This window comes from Euprymna scolopes, chromosome 21, assembly GCF_053919585.1.
Source record: "Euprymna scolopes isolate OS-2025 chromosome 21, ASM5391958v1, whole genome shotgun sequence".
NCBI lineage: Eukaryota > Metazoa > Mollusca > Cephalopoda > Sepiida > Sepiolidae > Euprymna > Euprymna scolopes.
In genome coordinates, this window is record NC_136502.1 from 35596565 (window position 1) to 35617777 (window position 21213).

A 21213-nucleotide genomic window follows, 5' to 3' on the forward strand; every position below is an offset into this window, starting at 1 on the left:
AAGTAAATCGTTGGTGATTTTCTTAATTTAGGCAATCAGAAATGACTTGCATTTTGTTCAACTCGCTATAGTACCTACCCTAGTATTTTTAAAGCATTAGAAAAAATTATAATGAAATGCAAATGAGAGTAGCAAGTCAGACAAGCTACGCCATCTTAAATGAATTCGGGAAGAAATCTTTCGCTCATAATTTATTCATGCTATTTTATAGTTATATTAATGCAAACCCTCGCAAAGCATAATTATTCCGCCATTTTCCCTTACAAGTACTGTACACGCAAATAAATTCTTTAAATATTTCGTAAAATTTTCCCGAATTATCTCCCTTGTGAGGTTTCGCTAAAGAAGCAGCCATTTCTGCAAATTTATTGAAAGTTGAAATTTATACACGTTTCAAAAACAAAAAAATATTGAGAAAGTAAAGATCAGTTTCAGGAAAAACAGCGATCGAATTTTATTTGAAAATGTGGCGAACGAAATAGGTGAGATATTTCAACGATTTTTATATTACAATTGAACTAGACCAGAAAGTGGTTTTCGTTTAAATTTAATTAAAAAAAAAAAAAAAAATCTTAGAACAAAATCTTCGGTGCAAACGGAAGTAAGTCCCCGATTATAAAATGTCCGGACACTTTGAAATTGAATTATTATTATTATTATTATTATTAAATCACTTACAAAAAAATTCAACTTATGTAATTGTTTTACAAATAATTGTTGAAAAAACAAAATAAGATTTCAATCAAACTAGAAAGTAGTAGTAGTAGTAGTAGTAAATTCTTTCGTTCCATTTTATGAAAAAAAAAAAAGTTATTTAAATTGTCCTTTTTTTATTATTTGAATTTTAGTTACAAAAATAAAACGATAATTCAGTTTTTTTTTTTGTTTTTTTTTTCCGGGTTTTAATATTATTTATTTATTCTAGTTTTGGTTCATTTAATATTTTTGAAGGGGTACTTATGCAGTATTAAACCGTACTGAAAAAAAAAAAAAAAATTGGTACTCATGCATGCACTTATTGATCCGTGCTGAAATAATAACGTTATTATTTAAAAAGCCATTCTTAACATGGGGAGGGTGTTTTGTACCTATTCTGTACTTTAACCTTATAATTGAATAAAAAAAAAAACATATAAAACTTTAATTAAACGTGGAAATACGATTTTAAAAAATAGCGCGGACCAGTAAGTGCATTAACACCAAAAAATGTTATTTAGAAAGCCATTCTTAACATGGGAGAGGGGATGTTTTGTAACTATTCTGTACTTTCACCTAACAATTTAATTAGAAAAAAAAGATATCGTAAAACAAGAACAAAAAAAATGAATTTAACTTCAAAATGCTATTTTAAAAATAGCGCCGTACAATAAGTACATAGACAGTAGACACCTTATTTTTTTGGTATTATTATACAAACACCGTGACAGCGTTAGGGTTAGGGTTGGGGTTAGGGTTAGGTTTAGGGTTAGGGGTTAGGGTTAGGGGTAATTCGCTGTCACGGTGTTTGTATAGTTTTACCATTTTTTTTATTTTTGTGCTTTAAAAATTTTATTAAACGAACTTGCAAGTTTTTAAAATGTATCGCTCATTGTTTTGTTTTGTTTTTTTTTTGTGTGTTTTTAATTTTTTTTATATGGGTAAATTTTAGGTTTGCCGTTTCTATTTTTAATTAAATTTAAAATGTTGTCTCCCTTGTGCTTTATTAAAAAAAAAAAACAAAAAAACATCTGGGTCCTCGGTATTGACTATGAAATTGACAACTGATGTAGGTTTCTCCCACATGAAAACGCACAATTTCAGATTTTTCACGCGTGTTGCTTCAAGAATAACAGGTGCGCGCATCGAAAACGTAACTTAGGTAAACATCTTTTTTCTTCTTTTTTAACCAATTTCTTTGGGCAACACAAAACCAAGCAAAACAGTCGTTTATATTCCTCAGTTATTTTATTTATTCAAGTTTCTTTTAGTTTTTCAGGTAATTCAGAAATCTTGAAATTTATTCATCGTATATCGCCCTCTGTTCAGTCTCGAGACGAAATGGATACCCCTGAGGGTAACTGCGCATGTAATTGTGAAGCAAGGGTTACGTAATCTCCAACCACATCTCTCTTGAGTCGGCACTGCTTGAGTGCTTGATTACAGTGACAAGGGCGACTAAAAACCATACCAAGATAAGCAGAGATCACCTGGTATTCTCAAATGGTCACCCATTTTAGTACTGACTAGGTTCAACGATGCTTAACTTCGGTGATCTAACAGGAACCGATGTGTGTCAAACGCGATTACTGATTACGTATTCAATGAATGCATGTAATTCACATTTGGCAAAATAAAATTTTAAAGTTCATGATTTTTTTTTTCAACTACCAAATTTAAAAGACCTATTATTCGAAACATCAAGTTTTTATTTTAGTATTTTCAAAAATTATTATTTTTATTTTTTTATTTTTTCGGTAAATCTTGTTGAAAGCGCTCTAAAATAGAATGGAAATTTAAATTTCGTTCAGTTTTAACCCCCCTCTAAATTACATTAATACTTTTCCAGTAAGGAAGTTTATATTACTCGAAAAACGTCCCCTATCTCTCACTCATACCGAAACAGCATCTTTATCGTTTTATTTTTGTTGGCCACAGTTTGCGCTGCGGCGCACGCACAGCGCCATATTCGACTTTGCTCCGTAACACGATGTTTGGCTTTCTTTTTTTTTATTTATTTATTTATTTTCTTTTTTTCTTTTTTCTTCTTTTTCTTCTTTTTCTTTTTTCTCTTTTTTCTTTTTTCTTTCTTTTCTTTTTTCTTTTTTTCTTCTTTTTTTACACAGGAATCACCAGTCACCATTTATCAAGGCCCGGGGGCCACTCGAGGATAAGGATTAATGGGTATACATTAGTCAATGTGATTATAGCCTAGTAAACACAAGTAGTGGGAATTTTGTAAATTGGATTACTTAGGGGGACGGTTCATCATCAAGAACTTGTTTACGTTGGACTGGAAGACAATCAGGTTGTAGTCAGCTGGAAAGCAGGCAATCGGGAGAGAGTTCCACGGGCGTGCAGTTGCAGTTCTAAGAAAGAAAGCTTTGTTCATGGAATCTACATTTAGGTTTAGGCACAGGTAAAAAGTGTGGGAAATTATTGATAGTGGTTTTGGCTTCGGACATATGACCGTTTTGAGCAATTGATTGCCAATACACCATGTTCTTCTGAATTTTTGAGATGGGATGTGAATGTTTGTATTGTTTTGGTTACTCGGACAATTATTCTCATCTTGGGTGTTATTGGCACAACGTTTTGGTCGTTGTAACCTACGACCTTATTCGGTCCGAATTCTTGCAACCCCTCTTTTCCTTAGTAAAGAAAAGTAAGCATGAATTTAGCACCCGAGGAAGGTCGTAGGTTAAAACGGCCGAAACATTGTGCTAACACCCAAGATGAGAATAATTGTCCAAGTAACCAAAACAATACAAACACACCAACACTATGTTCTATTAGAAACGTCCTACTTAAATCTTGTTGTTTCCAAATTTTTTAATGTATTAAAAATTCGGGTTTATTTTACTATACACATAGATTCGAAAAAGTTGTCAAAAATACAAATATATAACAAATAAATGTTATCAAAGGCAAGATAAGTTACTTTTCTACCTAACTGGATAATTTTTTAGTGTTTTTATTTAATGTAACATGTTTATTCAGCTCGAAAAACATACAGTGTTTACTGATGTATTTGAAAAAAATGCAAATGACGGCATGCTCGCTGTTGGACACGGGTAAGTTTGGGAAAACGAGTTTAAACAAAAAAAATATATACAAAATACTGTTAGAAACTCGCTTAATATATGTTACCGTGACATATTCGGTGGGTTTCTAACATAAATATATCGATAAACACTGATTTTCGAACCGATTACACGTTTTAAAGTGAGCAAAACCACTAAAAACTTTTCCGGATAGGTAGAAGAGTAACTTATCTTGCCTTTGATAACATTTATTTGTTATATATTTGAGTTTTGTTTTTGTTTTTTGTTTTACAACTTTTTAGAATCTATCTGTATAGTAAAAAAATCCCAAAAATTCTTATATTTGCAAATTGTGCACATATTGGTGGCCATGCTATAGGTGTATCATAAATTTGGAGGAATTTTTGACACCCCTGCGAATAAAATATAAAAAAAACTCGTAATTTCTCTTTTTAAAGTGGGTTGTTTATTATTTTCTGTAAGGAATATACTTCCAAAATAAATTATTAAAGTTGTTTAAAATATAATAGAAATATTATTTTTTTATTTTTTAAAAAACAGTGTTTACAAAATTTTTTTTTTTTTTTTTTACGTAATAAAATCAATAGAATTTTACGAGTTAAATATTTTTCAATTTTTAAACTTTAAAAATCTATAAAAAAATTTCTATTGGTTCAATTTTTATGATATTTTCAGGGTCAATGTGAAATTTTATTCTCTTTCCAATAAACCAAATATAATATTTTTTTCAAATTCACCCCCCCCCCCCATCATTTTGAAATGTCTATTAAAATTTTAATAATAAATTTATATGCCAAAGTTTTATATATCACAAATTGAAGATAAAAGATCAATAAAGAAAATATTCTAATTTTAAAAAAAAAAAAAAGAATAGTTTTTTGGAAATTTACCTGTAAAGTCCAAAGTGTAAAACCTTTTTTTTTTTTTTAAACACGTTGATTTTTTTTTTTTTTTTTTTTTTAATGAACGCTCATGTTATGCTTACATCGTCAAGTAAATACCAGACGCTGACGGCAAATATTTCTATTTCATTGAATGTTTTCTTTTTTTTTTAGATATTTAAAAAAAAAAAAATTTAGTCGATAAAGAAGTATTAAAATATATCAATCAAAAACTCGTGTATTTTATTAAAAGAATTAAAAAAAAAAAAATCGATGAAGCGGATTTTTTGTTCTAGGGAAAAAACTTATAAGTGAATGTACGTTTCCTTTTTAACTACAGAGGATGAAAAATACTAATTTTGGTTAACACACGCAATAAAAAAGAGACATTTATGTCCCTTGGACGAATCCGTTTTTCATAAATTTCATTTTAGCAGCAGCAGCTCTTTACAGCTTCACGTAAAACACGTTGCGAAAATGCAATTTTCTACGACCCTCGCTTTAAAAACTCCTTTTATTTAAAAAGAACCTAATTGGTTTCAAACTGCCTGTGAAAAGAATGACCTCTGACTTCCCATATCTAATAGGCAGTAGAAGTAGACATGGTGGCCATTTACCCTCATTGAGATTTTAATTACAGGAAAAATCCAGTTTTCCTGTCTTGTTAAAGAGATACCTCCCACAAAGGATTTGGGACTTTTAGGGCACATAATAGAATAGTGGTCCACAAACAACGCAAGGGTAAATCCCTTAATGCCCTTGCAATTATTTTCAGAATGCCCACCAAGACACTTAGTACACAGCTTGTTCCTTGGCTCTCTGAAGTTTAACGCCAAAATTCTGATATTTAGGACAGTCCTTAACAGAATGGTTTGTACCCTTACGTAATTTACAAATTTTATTAGTTTCGTCATCGTTAGCGAGTGTTCTGAAGGTATTCCTACCCTTCTTTACATTAATGGGTTTGGAGTAGAAACTGGCCACCATATTTGACCTTGGTTCTGTTGAAGAAGCCAACATTTTAGGCTGGCTATTTTTCTGCCTCGTTGAGTCTAATGGTGCTGCCATCAAAATTTCCAAAATGTCGAAATTATGTGACATTATAGAAGAAAGAGAAGGAAACGTTCATTTGTCCTGTTCATTATTTCTCTTCGTACACTCTTTTGGAATTTAGCAAACAAGATATAGGCTATCATAGCCCCAGATGTTGAATTATCTAAAAGGAAGTCCGTACCAATTGACTTACCTATTTCGCATAAGTCCAGTTTGACACGTTCGAGGAAGACCCAAACGTCTTCTAATAGTGTAATATATTCTGGTTGAGGAATAATTTCCTCGAAAATTCAATTTTTTATTAAAGAAGAATTTAGGAATCTCTTTTAAACACACCAATATCTGGTGGTAAATATCAGGACTTATGTCTAAATTGGAAACAAGGTCGAACACTTTGCCCATTAATTTTGATTTTAATAAAAGTAGTTTGTCCACTATCCCCATGTTGGTTGAATAGAACTCAAATCTCCTGAGGAAGCTACGAAATTCAAATTTATCCAATTAGGGGGACCCCCTAAATTTACGACAGTCCAATTCCATTCTCACTTGAATAGCAGTAGTTTTTTTTTTAAACCAGATTCTTCTGGACTAAGTTTTATCCGAATTAATTTTAATCTCGCATCAGAAGTAAACTGCATAGAATCTCTGTATATTTTTAATCTTTCTTCAGTAGGGGATTTTAGAATAAACTGGTCAAACAGACCGTCTAACTCAGTTAACCATTTATTAACATCCAAACAGCTTGATTTGAGAGAGGCCAGTCCAGTAGTATTTTCAATCGACCAGACTAATGTGCTGGTAATATGAAATTTTTTTGCTTCCATTCAGGAGACCAGGTACTTTGAACACACCATAATTAGCGACTCGAAGCAGAAAGAACAAATAATGGGTGGAAAGGAACTTTCCAAAAACAGACAAAGGCTTAATAAGCCAGGGAAATATATCTGAATGATGAATGCTAATTGTTTCAACTAACGCTAACCCTTTCCAACTAAGAAGGAAAGAAACAATAAAAAACAGTGAAGAAAAAAAAAAACGAAAAAAAAACGACCATTCTAATTAACGATCGAAGGGAAATAACTCTCACACCTTTAACAAGAATGTAATTATTGGTCCCCTGATTTATCGGAGAGGGACCTATGTTTTCAGTGGCATCTGTGTGCCCGTTAGTCCGGACGATTGCCAGATAACCATCCATTAGTTTTTCCTGAAATTTCGCCACAAATTGTATTTCATTAAAAAGATGTGCACAGTAAAAAATTGTTTTTTTGACACATTTGCCCCGTAACTTTTAATTTATCCATTAGATTTTTTGAAAACTTAGCCAAAATATGGAGCCCATTGTTCTAAATATAAATCTAGTACGGGTGACCCTGGCAAAATTCTGGTTTGCGTTCCCGAGGACTTTCAGTGCTAAAAACGCCCCTTTTTGTGGCTCTTTTTTCATGTTTCTCAACAAAATCTTGTTTTTTTTGGGTTTTTTTAGACCACGTGCGTCAAATTAGATGGAATAAAAAAACATTAGTAACTGAAATCTTAAACATTTTAACAAAATGTAGTTTAGTCAGCAACAAAAAAAGCATTCAGATATACTAAACTATAAATTATCATTATTTATTTCGATTTTTTTGATGGAAAGAAAAAATAGAAGAATTTTAAACTCACTTAAAACAAGTCATACGATGATGCATTATTAAATATGAATTAATTTAAATCTTCATTAAGGCAAACTTTCAAAGGTTAAGTGATCAAGCTTAAATTTTTTAAGCTACAAAACACCTTGTGGCTTAAATTTTAAATTTAACATAATGATAAAGTTTTTTTGTTTTTTTTGGGGGGGGGGGGTATTTTTTACCAATTACAATAATCAAATATGAATAGATGGTACTTGTACAGTTTAATCAAGACATTAAAAAATGAAAATATCAAAAAAATATTTACGTATCCGTTATGGAACAAAGTTCTCTGAAAAAAAATTTCACTTAATTTCATCAAGTAGTTTTTTTTTTTTTTTTTTTTTTTTTTTCAGTGAAAAAACAATTTATGATACCGAGCAAAAGTTTTGATGTTTAGAAAGAAAAGCTAGTATTAAAGATGGGGAGGGAGTGTCGCCGCTTTAACTGGAGTTATCTCCCCATGGACTGCTCCATAAATTTCATTATGGCTGACTTCAACGCGCTCTCATAAAAACGTGTTTTTTCGCTATAAAAAAAAAAAAAAAACCTACTCAATCAAATTAAGTGAAATTTTTTTTTCAGAGATCTTCAGTCCAAAACGGATACGTACAATTTAAACTATTTTTTATATTTAAAATGCAAATAATCAAAAATAACAAAAAACCTACCTTGAAAAATGAAAATATGTTCATTTCATTTTAGCATTTATTTTATTTATTTATTTTTTTTTGCAAGATATTTATCAACAGAAAAAGTTTTTAATGTCTTGTTTAAACGGTACAAGTACTGAATAGACATATCAAGATTTAATTATTCTGAAATATCTAGCATTTAACGCTAACTTAATCAGAAGTTTGAAAGGTTATCAAACATTTAAACTGTAAGTTTTAACAAATTATTTAGCAATAAACAACAAGTTTAAAGTATTCTTTCTTGCAAAAAAAAACAAAAAAACAATTACAAATTTAAATTTAAACTTCACGTTGCTTTTTTGCAAAAAAAAACAATGTAAGATATTTTATCTTACCTGTTTTTGCTCTAAGACAGTAGCAAAAAATTAACATAACAATTACAACAAAGCATACCTCTAAAATTCGATATAAATTTTATTTTTTCTTCATTGCAAAAAAGGGAAAGCCATTTTGCCTCTAAACAAAGCTGGTAACTACCTCGAAATGTATTAGTTCTTCTATCTTCATCAGGAATTGGTATCTGGCTACAACACTGATTGAAGATCGGATTAATTACAGTCGTTGAAGGAGTTGGTATGATGTCTTCTGATTAAAAGACTTAATTCTCGACTTGAGTCGGCATTACAGAAGTTCATGATTAATGTTCAGTTGAAGGAAAAGTCATTAATGACAAGTCGATAATTCTGATCTTAAAAAAAGTCTCTGGGAGATATATATAATAATAACATAGCGTAATCATTTAAGCTTTAAAATAAAGTCTCAAGGAGACCAAAAGTTAGAGGCATTCAATGCTTCATATTCAGAGAAAGTTGAGTTCCATCCTTCTCGTTCGGCTGTTTTTTTGGGAACTGTTTGTAAAAAAGAAAAAGGTATTCAAGCTTGCCAAGCTCATCACTGGCGGTTAAAACATTGACCAATTTGATTGGTCTAAACAAAGGCAGTGGGTGGCCAAATTAGTCAATGAGAGGCTTGCTTACAATTGTAGAATTTCTCACCAGGTTCTGCCTTGATACCGGTGACAGAGTACCACGTAACCCACCTTTTCCTGAACTCAGAACAAGGCTGGATTTTCGGACCCCATCTTGCTATTTTAACCAAAGTACCAATCAATATATATATATCTATATTACAAATTTGTTCTAGCTGTAGATGGGACATCCTACTGGATACTATTCACCTGCTATCTCATACATTTCACCTGGAAGAGCTTTCTAAGATTCTAGCCCTCCTTTTAAGTGCAATTATTTGAATCCCTCTTGCACTTGGTTCACCGGGTATATTTGCTAGGTAGTTTTGGAAATTTGTTTCATGAGTCTGTTTGCTTCTATACATTACTTGAATGATTGAGGTCTTCCTAAGATTCCAGTTTCTTTTCGTGTCATACATAAGACCTTGGTATTTAGTTATCTCTTCTCTCTCAGCTTTGTTTAACAGATGGTCGTGGTTTAACTCAGCATCATTAAGGACGCTAACTTCTAAGGTTGTTTCTTTGTTTTCATCTACTTTCCAATCAGATATCGTTTTAAGGATTATTTTAGGCCTACGTATCGTTAAAAATTTCACCAACATTTTCGCTAAATCTTGGCCATTTTCTTGGAAATCAATTGTGGGTGCATATCTTTTTATTTACTTGCCTCCCCACGAGGGCAGAGTTAGACACAAGGTCGGTTTTTAATGTGGGGAAAATCCAGCTCTCCAAAAGGGGCACTCTGACTGGGAACAAAAATTAAAATTGTCTCAGTCATGAAGGATTTCTCCTTCGCTGACCGAGGACAGAAAAGGTGAAGTATAGCATGTTTTGTGTGTTTATTGCTACCTGGAATTAGGGTTAGTGATTAGGTGTGTTTTCGTTTGTTTTTGTTTTTTCAAATTCAGTTAAAAAGAAAATGGAATTCCTGTTTATATATATATATATATATATATATATATATATATATAAAGGAAAAAATAAATTTTATTATACTTTTAATATTTTACAAAATATGTTTTTGCATTTCCTTGAATTAATTTATACAAAATAATGAAATAGAAGGAAAAGTCATGTAAATGGGCTTTTTCTTTTAAACTGAAAGCTAAAATAGGAAAAGAACGTTAAAGTTACTTCATTTTAAATTAAGAAACGAAAGTTATTTCCAAATGAATTCGTCGTCATGTCATCCGCTGGTCAAATTGTCCGTTGGCCAAAACGTCCGCCTACCATGCACCTTACAGAAAGAATGGAATCTTGTCAAGTTGTAGTCGAAAATGGTTGATTTGATTTTTGACACACAACGACGAATTATGTTGTTGACAATATGCTTACTTTAAAAATCCCATAGAAATATTCAAATGTAAAATAGATTATTAAATAGTTCATCTTAATTATGATTTTTGATTTATTTTCAAATTCAAACCTGTTTTACAGTTTTTATATTAAAACAAAAATAAGGCAACTTTGTGTCTGTGTGTTCGTTTCTAATTTACTTGTCTCCCCATGAGGATAAAGTTAAATACAGGAGATTTTTTTTGTTGTTGTTTGTTTGTTTGTTTGTTTTGTTTTTCGTTTTTGTGTTTTTTTGTTGTTGTTGTTTTTTTTTTTTTTTAGAAGCGAAAATAAAAATGGTACCCGTCTAGAAAGATTTCTATGTCACTGACTTGGGACAGAAAAAAAGGAATCGGAACAGATGGCTCCTAGTCAAAAAGACCATTTGTCACCTCTACACGTTATTTGTTTTGTTAAAATTTCACACAAAAAAAAAACAAAAAAACGATGATCTCTGAATTTTCACGAATAGTTTCTAACTCTGTTTTATATCCTTTGCATGGAATTAAACATAACTCACATTACAAACCTTTACTTCAGTTGTGTTTCATAATGATTGGTCAATTAGTTTAGGAATTAATCCTGTACACATAGAAAAATATAAAGATAGCTTACTATACATAATAACGATTTTTAATTTTATCTGGATTTTAATTTAATTGCTGCCAGACAAAAATAAAAATTGCCTCTCTCTAGAAGGAAGAGTATCTCCATTAGCTGGTCGAGAATGAAAACGGGCGAGGACAGATACTACATTTTGTTTTATTTATTTTCAAAATATATATAAATGTACAATTCAAATTTTAAACAAATTAGACACAAGGTCTTGGGGAGGCTCCTTGTTTCGACAAGCTTCTTGGCTTGACCATTACTCCTGATCTGAAATGGAACACGTACATCAAATCTGTTGCCAAGGTGACTGGAAAAATGGTGTGATTCTTCTACCGCTCCAGTAGATATCTCACTCCTGATGCAATTCTCTATCTATATAAGAGCCAAGTATGTCCAATGATGGAGTACTGTTGCCATATCTGGGTAGAAGCAGCTTATCCTGCCTTGACAGAGTTCAAAATAGACTTCGTAGCTTAGTGGGGGATGCCCTTTTCTCTTCCCTGCAACCTCTTTCCTACAGACGAGACGTTGTGAGCCTGTCTCTGCTTTATCGTTATTTCCATAGCAAGTGCTCGTCTGAGTTCCAAGCTATGGTCCCCCCTCGCCAATCTTTCACGAAAAACACTCATCTAACTAAAACCACTATCAATAATTTTCCCACACCCTTTATCTGTGCCTAAATTAAAACGTAGATTCCATGAACAATGCTTCTTTCTCAGAACTGCACGCCTGTAGAACTCTCTTCCTTTAGTCTGTTTCCAGCTGACTACAATTTGGTTGTCTTCAAGTCCAACGTAAACAAATTCTTAATGAACCGTCCCATTAAATAATCCAATTTACCAAATTTCTACTACTAACGATTACTAAGAAATTATCTCATTGACTGCTGTATACTCAATAATCCTTATCCTCAAGTGGCCTCTGGGCCTTGATAAGTGGTGACCCTTTTGTAAAAAAAAAAAAAAAAAAAAAAAAAGTCCTCAAAAGTGTGGGCATTAAGGATGTCGTTAGTCATCTTCTGTCTATCCTACTTTTAGCTTGAATCATTACAGTCGCCACAACCAATATCCGGGCATTATACTAAGAGGCAGTTAATTAGTGTTTATGCAACATGCATGACTTTCGTCGTTCGAACACTTTGGATTGTCTAATGTCTGTGCATGAATTGAACGTTTATTAGTTATTAATTCCTTTCGTTTTTGTGGTAATTGTTTGGTGACCTCGACGTAAAGGCTTAGCAAATGGAGTCAAAAGTGGCTTCCTGGCTGTGTTTGAATCTCCCAACCGGCAATTACACTGATGATTGCGTAAGCATGAAAAACTAGTGTCTGTAGGCATGTACCAATTCATTAGAAGTGGGGGGGGATGTTCGTGAGACCTTCCCAATCCTTTCTAAATAATACTGCTCGTTGTTTTTTTATTTGTTTGGGTCTGAAAACTAGCAGGTACTACACTTTGCCCCTAGCCAAAAGGCTAAGGTAACTTAGTCTTGATATGCACACGCTTTTTAAACACACCTTGTATTTTGAGTAATAAAAAAAAAAAAAGGCTTCATTAATAATTAGTTATAATGTAAGGAATTCCTATGTACTTTCGTAATTGCAATCACCACGAAAAAAAAAATTATTTTTTAATAACAAGTCCTTCCTAATCCTAGTTATGGTTATCTTAAACTTTTCAGCTTTAAGATGATTATCATTAAAACTACAAGCAAATTAGCAATTTTATAGCAATTTCGGTCAATTAATAATTATTATTATTTTTTTTTTCCTTTATTAAAATTACCAAACGATGCTGTAATAATTAGGTTATATTATTAAGGTGTAGTTTGGTCATTCAATTATTAACTGAACCATTTATTTATATATAGAGAGAACTAGGACTAATTTTGTTTTAATATTGTTTCAATGGCAGCTGAAAACTTCAACAAATTCACACGAAATTCTTTTAAGAATTTATTTTTAACCATTAAAAAATGTTTAACTTGTAAGGATTATCCTTTTAATTAAATTACTCGAATTTATTTTTCGAATTAAAATATATTTAAATTACATTAAAATATAAATTTATGCAGTGTTGAATGCTATTCTTAAATTATTTTCTATTTTTATTTATTTCTTATTCTGCTTGCATTTTTTATTAAACTCATAAATTAGAATAAATTAAATTTGCCTTTTTTTTTTTTTTTTTTGAAAAAAGGGAGAAAATCCTCTTATACTTCTCCCCTCCCCCATCATTGACCTAGAAAAAAAAAATCAAACCCCTTTTTAATTTTGCTCAGCTGATTTCTACATTTTGAACAGTTTAAATGAATAAAATTAATCTTAAAATTAAAAATTGATTAAATTAAATATTTTATTTTTATATATAATATATATATATACATACAATTTAATTTTTTTTTTTTTTTTTACTTGAAATGATAATTGGTTTCAAAATTCTAAGACTGGCTGGCCATTAACTATCTGCATGGCGTTTTGATGAACTGTTTATTTTAGGTCAAATTTTGTAAACAAAGCAAAAGCGCTATTTAACCGGCATCTTTTTTTTTTTTTTAATCTCTCTACTTGTTTTCATTCCATCGTTTATCTTAGGGGTATTTATTTGCTTCCCCCACGAGAGCAAGATGTGACACAAGGTCGTTTTTAATGTGGGAGAAAATCAGCTCCCCAAAAAGGGGTCACTCTGAAAGTAGGCAAAAATAAAAAAAAAATTCCTTAGTATAGAAGGGTTTCTCCTACATTGATTTATATATTAACTTAAGTGAAATATCAGAACAGGCTACACTGCGATCTTAGCCCGAATGACCGGCGTTAATTTTAATTAATGAAAGTAGTCCGACCAGCTGATAACTACTATGTGCGCGGCCTAGGTCAAATGGCACTAGAGACTTTTTTTTTTTTTCTTTTAATTTTTTATCTTCTTTTAATTTTTTTTTTTTTTCTAAATATTTTGAATTAAAATTATTTTTTTTTTTATTTCCTGTTGGAGAGATAAAGACATTTTCTTTTTTTTTTTTTTAAATACGAATATTAAAAAAAAAAATATTTAGATTTAAAAATCTAAATTAAAATTACCCTCGAATCTGCTGTACAGACGAAACTGTACATAAATTAACTAAAACCTTTTTTTAAAAAATAAAACCATCAAAATTTCTTACTATTCACCCGATGCGGCGATTTTTAAAGACGGACGAAACAAAACAAAAAAACTGCTATGAGAACGGATTTATTCTATTTTTCTCAAGTCTTTTTTTAATAATAGTTGCGTTTGATAAATGTCTTACGTCGGCTATTTTGCCCGATTGTTTTTCTAAACTTTTCGTTAATAACTATTTTTACTGCTGGATCATTTTGAATTCATCTACATTTTTATGAAAGGAAGGAAAAAATAAGTAAGTATGTCGTTTTTTTTTTTTTGTTTTTGTTTTTTTTGTTATTTGTTTGTTTTATTATTAATTTGTTTTTATTTTAACATTTTTTATTTATTTATTTATTTATTTCAACGTTAATTTTTAAATTTATTTAAATTATAGGTGCTTGTGCATTTTCGGTACCGCGCTATTTTAAAAATACTTTTTTACAGGTTAAATTCAAGTTTCATAATATTTTTATTTCTTCTTTCTTTCTTAAATGGTTAAGTGGAAGCACAGAATAGTTACAAAACGCCCCTTCCCATCTTAAGAATGGCTTTCAAAATAATAACGTTATTATTTCAGCACGGTACCCAAAATGCACAAGTACCAAATTATATGGGGGGGGGGTAAATTTTATCCTGGGGTGGGGAATATAAAGTTAAATAAATAAAAATCAGATATTTTAAGGTGGGTGTCCGTTTTTCCTATATTTAAAGTAAAACGTCGCGCACTTCTTGATCACATAATTAATAATGGCACAGGTGAAAATGTCCAGCTGGTAAAAATGGCACAGGTGAAGAAATAGGGGGAAAAGAAAAACGGCACAAAGTGGTTCCTTTCCGTTTTCTCATGCAACTAAAAATATGACCGCAACGTCAACGACGTTATATACGTGTTTTGTTTATATGATATAGGTTGTTGGGGCAAGTATAATAACTGGTACTTATGCAGAATAACGACCGTTCTGTAGTCGGAATTCTCCGGGCAGTTTACGTAAAACACCGGAAGGTGCCGAACGAAAGTTTTGTGATATTTTTTTTTTTTCTCCCAATGAAAAATTAATTCAAAAGTGAAACCGATATTCTTTGTTATTGTGGAGAAAATACAATTTTACGAAACATTTAAAGAAATTAAAATTCAAATCAAGAAAAAAAAAAAGTGCTTCTTGCTAAATATATATTTTTGTTATTATTATACAAACACCGTGACAGCGAATTAGTAAAAACAGACGTAGTATTCTGTTACGTTTCGGTGTGCTGAACACGAATCTGAAAACTGGGTTAGGGTTAGGGTTATTATTAATAATTCGCTGTCACGGTATTTGTATAAATTTACCTTTTATTTTATATAAACAACAAGTCCAGATAATATATATATATATATATATATATTATAATAAACTTACGATAGCAAACATGTTTTCTAAATTATTGGGGGGGGGGTCTGCGTTTCGACACCTTCCGGCATTTACGTAAACTGCCCGGAAAACTCCGACGATAGAACGGTCCTTATTGTGCATAAGAACCTAATAAAGACTCACAGTGGCGAATTCAGGGTTAGGGTTAAATTTTTTGTGCTTTTAAATATAGATATAATTTTGGTGCTTATGCACTTATGTTACTGTATAGTATTTTCAAGTTTTATGATATCTTTTTAATTAAATTGTTAGGTGAAAGTACAGAATAATTACAAAACTCTCTCCCCTCCCATGTTAAGAATAGCTTTCTTAACAATAACCTTATTTCAACACGGTAATATAAGTTCTTAAGTACCATAATTTTCTTAATTTGGCGTAGATTTTGATAAACTCGTTGCATAAAAAAAAAACTAGTTACCTCGCTTTTCATCTTATTTCCTTTCCTTACAATTTAAATAAGCTCCTGTCTCATTGGCCAAAGGTGCCGCTCATCGACCAATCACGGCAACTTATTTATTAAGTGGGAATAGAGACTCCCTTCAAGATCGGCATGGAATATGTGCCTATATTAAAGATGGCTTTCCATGTGGTAGGGACATCTCCAGAAAATATCCTAACTTACCCTATATGTGCTTCCGGGTTGCTTTAGCTCACACTACTGCATTTATATTTACTCTTTATTGCCCACACAACAGCGGAGTTACTATCTTTAAAGCATATCGGAGAAAATTGACCAAGTCCTATCTGCTTATCCTACAGCTAACATTCACGTATGTGGAGACTTCAATGGTTCAGTGTTCACAACGTGGAATCGTTGACCCACTCAAACAAGACTGATGATGAGGGGAGGTTCTGTCATGATTTCTCCATTGCTTATGACATCACTCAGATTGTTCACGAACCTACCCGTGTGCCCGACAATGACGGCCAGTATGCGAGTCTACTAGACCTTTTTCTCACAACTTGCCTTGAACTATGTTCAGTTTCTGTTCTGTCTCCTCTTGGATCTTCCGACCACTCTGTTGAATCAATTAAGATAAAAATGAAATGTAATAAGTCCCCAGATGTACCTCTCCATCGTACAGTATATCGATACACTATTGCTGACTGGGATAGCTTCCATACATTTATATCGGATCTACCTCTGTGTTCCATGTTTAAAAAGGATGTGTCCTCTATAGTATCAGACCTGATGGAATGGTTGATTCTAGGTATAGACTGTTTCATACCCTCGAAAAAGTCCTAGCAAAACCCTAACAACCAGCCATGGTTCTCTCCAGAATGTGCTGCTGCCATTGCGCACAGAAATCACTTTTTCCACTGCTTCCAACATAATAGATGTATGGAAACTAAAGCTTCTTTCAGGACTGCCAGCAACGATTGTAAGAAAGTAATAAAGAACGCAAGACGCAAGAGAATTGTATGCTCAATCCGTCAAGTCCAAAGTAGCTGAGCAGCGGCTTGGTTCCCACCAGTTTTGGCAAATAGCAAACAGAATCCTGAACAGAAGCGTGTGCTCTATCCCAACTATCATCAATGGACCTGAGGTAATCTCGTCAGCATCAGAAAAATCCAAACTCTTTGCCAAGAACTTTGCAGCTAATTCTACCCTTTGCGACCAAGGTTGCCAACCCCCAATATTTCCTCCTGTATCAGAAAACACGCTATGTGATATACATATATCTGTACGTGATGTTGCCAAGCTAATCAAAAATCTCGATTCCAGTAAAGCAACCGGCCCTGACAGTATTCCAATTATAGTACTCAAAAAACTTCAACCAGAACTAGCGCCCAGACTTACAAAGCTGTTTAAATGTTGTCTTAAGAAGAATTGCTTCCCATCACCCTGGAAAATCTCATCAGTATGCCCTGTATTTAAGAATTCTGATGATCGCTCATCACCCTTTCAGTACAGGCCAATAAGTCTCCTGTGCATCATGAGTAGGTTGCTGGAATCTGTGTTAAATAGAGAAGTAATCAACCATCTCAGCAAAAATAACCTTCTTAGTGACACACAATATGGTTTCCGTTCTGCTAGATCTACAGCAGATGTGCTTACAGTTATATCTCATAGGACTAGTGAATCTCTTGATGGAGGCAACCTTTCTAGGGCAATTGCTCTTGACATATCTAAGGCCTTTGATAGGGTATGGCATGAAGGTTTACTTCACAAGATCTCCAGCTATGGTATAGCTGGAAATGTCTTCTCAATTATTAAATCATTTCTTTCTGACAGGGTCATGAAAGTAGTAGTTGAGGGGCAGAAATCAGAAGCTCACAGTATTAATGCTGGAGTCCCTCAGGGGTTCATCCTGGGCCCAACTCTTTTCCTGATCTACATTAATGATCTTCCAAATCACATCCTTACATCATTTGTAAACATTTATGCTGATGACACTACCATCTATGGTAGCACATCTAAGTCCGTAAACGACCAAGTTCTCTCTCCTCTGATCTTGAGCATGTGGTACAATGGGGAAAGGAGTGGCTGGTTACTTTTAATGCATCTAAAACCAAGCTTCTCTCTTTACATCATCAGCGTTCTGATCCCCATCTGACATCAGTTGAAATGAATGGCTCTCGTCTTGAGGAGACCTCAAGTTTTGACAAGCTTCTGGGCTTGACCTAACTCCTGATCTTAAATGGAATACATACATCAAATCTGTTGCCAAGGCCGCTGGAAAAATGGTTGGATCCTTCTATCGATCCAGTAGATATCTCACTACTGATGCAATTCTCTATCTATATAAGAGCCAGATACATCCAAGGATGGAATACTGTTGCCACATCTGGGCAGGAGCTGCTAGAAAGGACTTGTCCTGCCTTGATAGAGTTCAACATAGACTTCGTAGCCTCATAGGAGATATCCTTTTCTGTTCCCTGCAACCTCTATCTCACAGAAGAGATGTTGCGAGTTTGTCTCTGCTGTATCGTTATTTTCATGGAAAGTGTTCGACTGAGCTTCAGTCTATGGTCCCTCCTCGTCAAACTTTCACCAGAAACACTCGTCTAGCTGAAAACACTATCAATAATTCCCCCTACTCATTATCTGTGCCTAAACCTTAACGTAAATTCCATGAACAAAGCTTCTTTCTTAGAACTGTATGCCTGTGGAATTGTCTTCCATTTTCCTGCTTTCCAACTGACTAAATTATGGTTGTCTTCAAGTCTAACATAAACAAGTTCTTGATGAGCCGTTCCACTTGTTAACAAATTTACTGAATTTCCATTACTAATGATTACTATATTGTCCAATTTTTACTGTACACTCTTTAACCCTTATCCTCGAGTGGCCTTTTGGCCTTGATAAGTGGTGATGCCTATGTAAAAAAAAAAAAAAAAAAATCGAACGCCCTCTTTCGTACAAACATCGGTGGAGAAAAGACGTTTTATTCCCATCTCTCTACTTCTTAACTTGAAAGGAGCCGTCAAACTCAAGACATTAAAATAACTTTTTTGGGGACTTCTTAAAGAGCAGCAAACGCAATTGTTTTGCAACCTACTTATTTTACGTTTGTATTTATTTGAAGATAAATACACTTTTATTGTTCTCCAACTTGTATATTCGTGTTTCTTTTTTCGTTTAAGTCCGAAGTGTCTGGTTGAAATGCAACATTTTGCAAAACAATTCTCAAGTTTAGCTGGTTGTCGCGAAAAAAGAAAACACAAAAAAAAATAAAATACAGGAGATCACTTTCAAAGAAGTCCCCTATTTATATATATATATATATATATATATATATATATATATATAAAAATCTCTACATGCACATGAACGAACTGTATTTAAATTCTCAAGGCGCGAATGAGTAACCATCTTTATGACCTCGTGCGGACTTGGAAATATTTGTTGAAAAAAAAAACATTTACAAAACAAATTAATTTTGATTATCGTGCAATAGACTGTATTTATTTCACAAAACGTGTGAACGAGTCACCATCTTATGGCCTCGTGCGGACTTGGAAATATTTGTTGAAAAGAAAGAAAAAAAATTCTTCGCTATTATTTGCTATTGTGATAAAAAAAAATCTTTACTTTTTGTCTTGTGACAAGAGAAAAAAAAAAATTTCATCACTATTTGTCTTGTGACAAAAAAAAAAACTTTTAAAACAAAGCTTAATTATTACTTATCCCCCCCCCCCTCCCCAAACCAGCAAAAAAAAAAAATATTTTTTACTATTCTTGAGCTAAACTCTGCTCTTGTGGGGAAACAAGAAAATAGAAACATTATTAGTCTACTTATGACTCCACGTGTTTCAAAGCTGTGATTCTCCGGCAAGACTCTTTTACGAATTGTTTGTTGCTCTTGGAGAAAAGAAGAAACTGGATTCACGTTTGATTTAAAATAAATAAGAGTGAATCCTAAAATTGGAGAATTTTAAGACATTGAAGGGTGTAAGGGCTCTCGAAGTTGCTCAGGAAGTCTTAAAGGATGATATTACACTTAACATCGAAATGCTGGAACAACGTGAAAGACTAAGAAGGAGGACCTTCCAGAAAGAGGAAGATATTATCAAGGAGATGCTAGTTGAAGTTCGTTCCTTGAATGAAAAAATTAAAAGCAATATGCATCAAAGCAGAGTTTGATTTGAAGAACTGTGGTTTCGTTGACGAACAGAAGAAAGAAATTTAATTTCGAACTAATGTCAATGATCGTCTTGCCGACATCGAAGACACAGTTGAAGAACTCAACACATCGGAGAAATCTGAAGTTGGCTCCGTACCTCTTTTATCCATGCCCAAGTTACAATGTGCAACCTTCAGTGGAATTAATCCATCCAAATTCGAATTCAAGAATTTTATTTCACTATTCAAAAACTGTACAGACTCTGTTAAATCCGGTAAGTCTAAATTAGTTTTATTGAAAGGTTATTTAAGCGATTATGCTTTACAATTGGTTTCTCATCTAACATTGGAAGATGAAAATTTTAATGTTGCTGTCGATCTACTGACAAAGGAATTTTTAGATATTCCCTTTATTATTAACAAAATTTTTAAGCAAATAATTTCTGCATCCCCTCAATATGACCCTGAATTTGTGTCCGTGAAACAATACCTTGCGGAAGTGAGAGCAGATTTGTCTGAACTGAAAACGTCATATCAGATCGATTTTTTTTTTTTTTTTTTTTTTTTTTTTAGAATAATTCCCCTGGGTTTTTGTTGATCAGTCACATTATGTTTGAAAAGTTACCTGTGGTCTTGAGAAGGGAAATTAGTCACAGAATGGGCACGAATTACCCGTCTTTGACTCAAATATTTGACAATTATAATGAAGCTGTTCGTGCTCTGTCGAGAAATAAGAAATATTCACGATCAGCAGAAACTAATTCTAAAGGCGATGGAACACATGTTAAAAATCATGAAAAGGGGAAAGGAGATGCTGCCTTACAGAATTTTTCTACTAATTATGCCGGTACATACTGCAAACTTTGCTCAGTACGTGCCCACTCCATGTTGAAGTGCAGCAAATTCTCTACTTATAAAGCAAGAGTTGAGAGGTGTAAACAGTTGAAATTGTGTATCGGATGTTCCAGTTATAAACACAAAAGCGAAGGTTGCCCTGGGCGCCAGAACAATTCTCTCTCCTGCAAACTGTGTCGATCTAAGGCACATATTAGACCTTTATGTGATAATCCCCCAAAAATAATTTCACTATTTTCCCATGTTGATGAAAATATCGTA

At 32.8% G+C, this 21213-nt stretch overlaps 1 protein-coding gene across 2 annotated transcripts in view; it reads left to right on the top strand.

The window, feature by feature from the left end:
- Window positions 1–207: 207 nt before the first annotated feature.
- LOC145242097 (uncharacterized) overlaps window positions 208–21213 on the top strand; it is a 43743-nt gene continuing 22737 nt past the window's right edge. The window contains exon 1 of one of the 2 annotated variants that reach the window (XM_080105014.1): window positions 208–482. The gene's annotated coding sequence lies outside the window, so the exon portion shown is untranslated. Of the gene's footprint in view, window positions 483–13411; window positions 14372–21213 lie in introns of those variants that run through there. The other variant, XM_080105015.1, reaches the window with a different exon arrangement.